The following is a 9,274-nucleotide window of genomic DNA, read 5'->3' as shown; positions in this document are numbered from 1 at the left end:
AAATGTAATATTATTTTAATAACTATAGTGACACCTACACGTCCTAGAAAGTAATATTTTTAACGTTATTGAATATCTACCTCGAACGGTTTTATGGTTTAACAGTATATTACGCCAAAAATAATTAAAAACTTCAGACACGCTCGGTCTATCCGCACTAATACAGTAAATATTACAACATTACACTACGTCAGTAATACAATTGATTATAATACTATAAACATAGCAGTTCCCTATTTCGATTGTTCGATTGAGTATTACTTTTCAAATTATATAATAGCAAAGTTCTAAATTACAAGAACATTCAATATATTTACAATCACTTTGATCCTACATTTTAAAGTAAAATACATTATACAACTATGCAAGTATACATATTATACAGTTAAATTCAATTAATAAAAGTATTTTCCTATCTATTATCTAATAGACAGTTTACCTATACTTCAAAAAGCTGTGGTTTCTCGTGTCATCGCCACTCGACCACTATTTGTATATTATATCTAATATGCATATTCACTATAATATATGCAAATAATACAATATGTATAATAATACACCCATGATTTTCTATTTAATTTAACGGTCTTTAAAAATTATTACGGTCCGCTGCATATTTTATTCTAATAAAACTAAAATAAAACGATGAACGTACTTTTTAAATATACATGACGTATATTTTAATATTTATAATAAACAATATTATTAAACATTTAAAAACATTATAATAACATGATGGACAAGTATAAGTCCTAATCTTTTCGTTTGTTGTTTAAAAAAAAGTTTGACGAAGTGGGTGTATTGGACCATCGGGGGCGATTCCCACGCAGGCGGCAGTCCTATTTGACCCATAAAATTATATTCCCCTACAAAAAAAAAAATAATTATAATAACAAGTCTTTACAGTTGCATACATAATATAATATACGCTTGCGGCTGCATGGGATAACGCGTCGACCGTGACTGTATACTTCTTCACAAGTCACAACCAATAACTTATATTTTATAAGCCATATAAGCCAATATTTTTCAATTATTTATTTTGTTTTTACTTATAAATTCTAAAAATCCTCCAAGACAGTACAACGGATACATATATCCGAGATCGTGCACATAATGTTCAAATTGTGTATATTGTCATACATTACATCGATATCTCAACTAAATTATTTTTCATTATACAGTAGAACTCTGATTATCCGAAAACCTATCAACCGGACGAGAAAAGAGAACTGTATGAAGCAAACTAAAATATCATCATTTTTCAAAATAAAATAAATAATGTGCCAAGTTGGCTATTCCTTTTAAATCCTGAACGGAGTGATAAATGTATTGATTTTACAATGGTGTATGTTTTTATTTTATTTTTGTGCCTGTCATCACGTTTTGGAGTATAGTAATAGTGTTTTGATTTTTGACTTCAGCCCCTCTTTGAAAAGGAAATTTAATTAATCCGGATAATCGGAATTCTACTGTATAAATATTGATATATCAATATCAATAAGACACAAAGAATTTAAATTTAAAAAGAAAAAAGAAAATGCAGAACTTTTTATCTCTAACAAAGTATTATTTATTTGATAATAAATTAACCAACAATCGGTTAACTTAAATTATTATTACGTTATTATCCGCTTAACGTCAAATTTATAAAATATGGTATACATAATATTAAGTACATATTACTACATTATACAGCCATAGATGATTCTCAGTAAAACTTTTATATTTTTACATAATCATAAGTACCTTTTAGTGACATGAATTAGTTTAATACACTCAAAAATAAATTACGTTAAATTTTATTATCGTTTACTCGAATTTAAATTTATTTTTATTATTTAAATATAGTAATACTTGAAAAACATTTTTTAAATACATAATTAAAAAATAAGAAAACTATATTAAACATTTTAAAATGAAAACGAAAAATCCAATGCAACATTTGCAACATTTTACATTTTTTTTTTCGAATATTTAGCATACTATTCTCCCGTCAATTTTCGAGATCTGTTTTGAAATCAAAGATAAAATCTTTTTTTTATGATTTTTGAGTAACCTTATTACACAAAAACATGTAATACATATAACATGCGAAACTTATAATTTTGCTTAAAGTATCTTCTCTATGATACTCATAGTCCAAAAAAGAAAAATCCACTGGCTGCTGACATATTAGCATTTATTTTATATTGGTTTTTAAAAACTAAAATAATATGAGCATTTTGTTGGTACGAGTATCTTCATTAAACTAAAAAAAATGTTGAATCATACTTATAATTTATATGCTTACTTATAAATATAAGTATTATGTTGTACTCGCCATTTTAATAATAATATAAATATAATAAAGATTTAACGTATAATAGTTAGACTTGTATATGTAAGCTCGACTTTGATTCCATAAATTTGTATTATTTTTCAAATCATTATTTGAATAAGTTAATTATTTAATTAAAAAATAAAGATGAGCATACTTGGTGAATCATCCTGTACATAGTATATTATTATAACATAACACCAGCATTGATTGGATGAACTTACAACAGGATGTCTCGTAAATGGAACTTTTCTGAAAATTTGAAATCGTTGAATTATGATTTATGATTTGTCATCGTGACATAATGTCGTTATACTGGAACATAAATTATAATCGTATCTGCAAAGCGCCGCATGTTACTATAGCTGGGGTGACAGACGAACCAACGGAAAAGCGTTTATAATATTATTAGTAATTTAGAAACAGTAATAGTAATAGTATTATTGTTATTATTATTATTGCTGTATAAATGAACGTGGTTTACAAGAAAACCACTAAAAATGATTGATCGCCCGAAGTGCCGTCGGAGTTCAGATTGGCATTATTGGATATAATATTATATGGTTGCGCGCGTGTGAAATATCGTAAAACGGAATATCTAGGTATACCTATACATATAGTATATACGTACGTTTATTATACGCCCATAGACAATTAAATGGCTAGTTTTCTATGAGTTATTTATAGAGGTCGCGCCGTCCATACGTGGCTATGCGGAGGATCTACCTGGAGACTTGAGAACTTATTTTATTCAAAAGTATGAAAACCATATAATATAGAAGATTATTATAATATGCGGACATACCTTTATGTATGTAATAGTGTCACGTATCACGCGTGTACAACAGTGCATGTATATCGTGGTGCGGGTGCGGGATTATGCGACATTTCGATTAAATCTCTCAATCGCGGTGTACACATCTGTTTTCACCTGAAACTTGAAAGTCCGCCGCGTTTTATTTGGTAATATATGTTTGTGCACACGCACGCACGCACGCTTATGGAATTAATAAATCCATATGCCGTGCATGAATAGGTAGAGGTATACGATATTGATATAGTAATTTATTATTTATATTGGTCATATCGCACGGCCATTGTCTGCAGGTGAAGACGACGACGACGACAACGACGACGACGAAGAAGAAGAAGAGTTCCCTTATTGCCACACGCCCATTGTGTGAAACCAGGTGCCCCCGATATCGGTATCCGATTGTTTTTCATCAGCCGATAACAATATGCACACTATATATATATATATATATTTATTTATACAACCGTACGCTATTGACGTTTTAAATTCACCGCATGATGGGAAAACAAATATTGAATTCGATTTTACACATAAATAATTTTTTTTTTTTTTTTTTGTTAATTATTTCATTGATTGTGCCAGCTGTCAGTCAATTCAAAAAAAATAAAAATTGTTATTTTAGAAACTACTCTTTGATGTTTTATTGTTATAATTAAAAACAAAAATCACAATTGAACCACGAAAACGAATAATGCCGATTTAGCACTGTCTGTCTACATCATATTTTTATAATAAAATATGTGTACAATAACTATTATTTACATATTCTATTATTATTATTGTTACGTATTACAATGCTGTTTCGTATAATCTGTGTTCTGTTGTTTATTATTTTATTTTTATTTTTTGGTATCCTTTAAAAATGGGTACCCGATTTATTAAAAGATAGCCTAAAACCATAATTAAGATAATTTAATAACTATTTGTCTTCATCCAATTGCCTTGTATGTGTAAACTGTATAATATGCTAAAACAAAGTAAAGTGATCAACTATACAACTTTTTTAATACAACAGTTAATGATAGGCAACTTAAAAAATTGTGCTTCTATTACATACCTATAATACCTAATAGGTATTACCTATACATGTGCACATGGGTATATTAATATAGTATATGAATATATGTGAAATGTACAAAACATTGTTTATTCTACGTATCTGCTGTATTCGTATAAGTTAATACAACTTGTCAATATAAAAACGTACAAATGTTAAGAAAGCAAACTGCCCAGATTTTCTGTATAATATAATGCATACGGCTAATACGAGTATTTTAATGTATACTTTGCAGAATTATATCGTTTATATTGTTTGCAAAAATATCGGAGGAAACATTGTTATGCATCAATTATATCAGTTTGCGTTTTTCCAAGTCAAATGACACACAAGAGATCCAAGACACATATATAACCTGCACAGGAGTTTTACAATGAATAACTGAATACAATACCTGTCTAGTTGTCGGCATTTTATTTGTTTCCATATAACGACATGATGTAACATTGTATCTCCAAAGATTAGTAATTCTAAAATAACGAATGCAAACCCATGATTTATTTGATGCAAAAAAAACCGTATAATCGTTGTAACTTGCAGACTTCGCTCAACATTATACAACTTATATGTATAATTTGTATATAACATATAAATATAGATGTATAATTTATGTATATTATGTATTTATTTAGTATACATATGTATGTCGGTATATTATAGTGAACGAAAGATACACAAAGTTCAGCTTAAAACAATTGGTAATAGCATGAATTTAAATAAAAACAATAATGCAGTATCAATCAAAATATTATCAAATTATATAGATAGTTATCGTTCTATTTTATCGCACGCTTTTTATATCTTTCCTTACCATTTTTGTAATTTAAACCCACGGGTAGATATTCATATAAACTATAATTATTTCGAGATAATCAAATCACTAAATTCCTTATATAAAAATACAATCTTTACTTCAATTAATGAACTAACAAATAATATAGATACATTTCAAAATTTTTTAATCGTAACATGACGTCATTGCAATTCGTATGAATGTTTCATCATTGCGTGAATCATTGACGGAGAATCGATCTCTTTATATACCTAATCTGTATTTATTATTGACTATTGTCATATATTATAAATCACAGTTGTGGCAAAACTATATAGTTTAAATAGTCAAAGTTTACAAATGAAATACTATAGGGTTTTTTCCATGAAAAAACCTTTCCACTTTGTTCTTTCTTTGATACCACCCTCAACAAAAGTTTCTTCAACGTATCATAATAATTTATAAATAAATGTTAACATATATAATTAAATGAATAATAAATATACAGGGTTATTCGCCGCAAACACGCTCAACTTTTATTCTTTAACAATGCATTTATTCAAATACTAATTTTTCAAGATTTTAAAGGACCATGTTTCAAGTTCTTATATTTTGTACCATTCAAAGTTTCCTTTAGAAATACAAACTTCTTTTTTATTTATCAACTTTTATTGCAGTACATTTTAAACAGAAGATTTTTCTAAAATATTGATGTACGTGAATATTATTTTAACAACATCGAACTTTTGAACGAGTAGTTTCGGAGTTATTACAATATATGTAGGTATAATGTACCTACTGTATGTGTTATTAGTTATTACAATATTTCATATTTTATAACAGATATAACTTATAAGTATAGGTACCACCAAATGCATGATGTTATTTTAACATAATGGTAAATAGTGAAAATTAATTTATCTACTTTGAGTTTTTAAATATTTATAAATCAAAAGTCGGTATACGTATCATTATTTATAAATTAAAATGTATATTACCTAACCTATAGCGAATATAATGCACAATTGAGACGGAAAAAGAAGCCAAGGAGCTTGACAGAATAGACAAAGTCAGTTGTTTGATAAAGTTATTTGTTTAAGAAATTCCAAAACATTTCAAAATGTGTTGTCTAATGTAAAGAAAATACATTTTACATAAAAAGCATTTAAAAACACCGTTAGCCTCTCATCACAATTTTATTTTACTACTTATTACGTACATATACTGTTTATATTTTATGCACACATCAGGGCTCAGAAAAAAAGTCAAGTAATAAATGTCTTTAATACTAAATAGTTTTATATTTACATCAGTTTTTGAGTAATATTGTTATTACAATATTAGTAGTATAAAACCATTAAGTTCATTCACAGTCACCGCTACGAGATTCTGAACTATGAATTAACACATAACATCGTTACGACATATTTTATCATTTGAACATATTAATAACGAATATGTATCTAATAACTACTATATAGCAGTTTACAAATATTACAAGGAATATAATTCAATAAATAATAATAACGGTTTTTCGTCTTTAATATACGGTTATATTTTCTGAATTAGCAGTCAGTTTGAGATGTTGGCTGACAAATACACATCTTTTTCATAATTATATTATTAATTTAAAATTGAAACTTTTGATTTTACTTTTTTAAATTCATATTGCATTAAATTAATTTCAGTAAAAAATATTTATATCTTATTATAATAAATATTATGTACTTATCTAATCAATTAAATCTATCACTAATATACCCGTTACCATTTACCGCACAGTTGTAGTTACAAATTATACATTATACAATACACATATAATATAATAGTTATTAAATTAATTAACAGATACGGTTTAAGTTTGGTAATGTAAATTTAATCACAACAATTATACACTCGTATATAAATTTGACAGCGATTCTTAAGAAATTTTAATGGGAAAGTTACCTATTATAATTTATTATTTATAATACTATATTAGACAACAATTCATCATTAATACCGAACTAAATTATGTTTATAAGTTTAACCCTTATAACATTAATACCAATTAGTGTAAAATCAGTGTCAAACCTAATATCTAGGACCATTTTCTCAAACAATGACATAGAAATATGTTGGTCAAGTGATTAATGTGTAGTTGAGACACGTTACTAATAAAAAATTCATATTTCTGACGTCTTGACTTTACTTCAACCGTATCCGGCTCGAGTGCATGTAGTTCGTGTTAATTTTAGTGACAACGACCAACTGCATTTGGTTTATCAATGATCAATTATCGTCATTTTTCATGCGCGTATGACTTTTGAATAACAAATTGCCTATAGTGTAATTTGTATAGGCTTAAAATTAAAATATTTACAATCTCTATTTTGTGTATAGCAGTCCATATCGAGTCAAATATTATTTATGTTATGTAAATGTAAAGATTTATATACATATGTAAGATATAAATAACTAATATTATAATTATAGTTTCTTCGTAAAATCAGAAGAAAAAATATCCATCATGTAAGAAAAGCAAAAAATCGTATTATATTTTTTATTCTTCGCACGGAACCGGAATGTCAGAAAAATTATATGTACAACCATATTATACAGGTAGAGGTACTGACGTACTGTCATAAACACGAATAGAACATGTTATTTTAGGAACAGTAGTAATTGTCAATTATTTATATTAACATAAGAAAAACATTAGTTTAAATGCTGATTACAACTGGTTATTATTAAATATAAATTGGATTTAAAATCAAGCGTACAATTTTCTCTAATTTAAGAATTACCTATTAGTATTATGTATAATATATTCTATACATTATACTAAAATTTTACTATATTAGGATAAATTGAACAATCAACACATATCTGTAGGTATCTATTGAGTTTACGTTTTATAAATAATTACCACCAAAAATCATTATATTTTAAAGTTTTAAACACATGAATATGATCGGTCTGATTAATTAAATTATTTAATACGACATTACCTAATTCAAATTAATCATAGCACAAACATCTATTTAATTTACCACCCATCAAACATAATGACAGAACTCTTTATAATAGTATACTATAATATAATATATTATCAACTTATTAATTTATTTTGTTTTTATATAACTAAACACATTTATATCTAATTTATCACCAAAAACCAATTATTAACCAAATTAAAATAGTTCCTATTCATGTATATATACTAACATTAGTTTAAGATGCACATTAAATAAAATTACATATTAAAACACACAATTCTATTTTTAATTATTATCATTTTTTTATAATTTATGTTCATTTTAAATTAACTTTCACTACCTGATTAAAGATTGAAAAATAACAATATTTTTCATTATTTTATGATGTTTGTCGAATTTGACAATTTATATAAATTAAAATCATTCTTATTAAAATTTAAAAAATATTCGTACTTTTTAAACGTAAAAATGTAATTAACTAATTAACTTGTTTATGAACATTTTTAACAATTTTAGGTCATATTTGAATTGTTAGGCAATCAACTTCTGAGCTTTACAGTATAAACCACACATTTTTAAAGTACTATAAATTTACCATCACAACATAAAAATTGTTTTATAATCACCGCTAGGCGCTAATACGTATTATAATGCTGGATGTACCCTAATAAAATTGCAAAACTTATTTGTGTGCAAATAATGAAATAACTAAACAATTTACTTATTTTTTTTATTATAGTTCACCGGCTGTATTAGCTCGCGGGCTACATGTTTGATACAATACCGCTATTGTATAAAATAATTCGCAGTATTTTTCAAAACTAGAAAAAATATTGAAAATCAGGAGATTAATGAAATTTAAGTACTGAAATGTCGATATGTTCATAAAAATGAATTCTATGAAATGGATATCTTCATTTTTTTTTTTTTTTTTTGAAAATAATTAAATAAAAAATTATATTTTTAACTTTTTTACCAAAACATTAAAATAAATTAAAACATGTAATATTTGTAGTTCTTGTCTCTGTGAATGTTATTAAAAACCAGAATTATAATATCTCCATTATTTCAGGAAATTACGCAATGGGTAAATCTTTACGAGACACTGTAAAAAATATTAAAATTAAAAATATATCTAAAACGAATGTTTTATTATAATAGGTACGCCAATAATTAAAATACAATATCAAAAAAAGTTATTTATACTAATTATTTATTTTATTCTAGTACATAAAAATGTATTTACAAACAATGTATTACAAAAAAACATGCAAAAATAAATAAATAATAATAGTCACTTAACCTAAGCTTTCATTATTTTCCAATAGATCCG

Source organism: Rhopalosiphum maidis, chromosome 1 (assembly GCF_003676215.2).
Source record: "Rhopalosiphum maidis isolate BTI-1 chromosome 1, ASM367621v3, whole genome shotgun sequence".
NCBI classification, from domain to species: domain Eukaryota; kingdom Metazoa; phylum Arthropoda; class Insecta; order Hemiptera; family Aphididae; genus Rhopalosiphum; species Rhopalosiphum maidis.
This window is presented reverse-complemented; position numbering follows the sequence as displayed.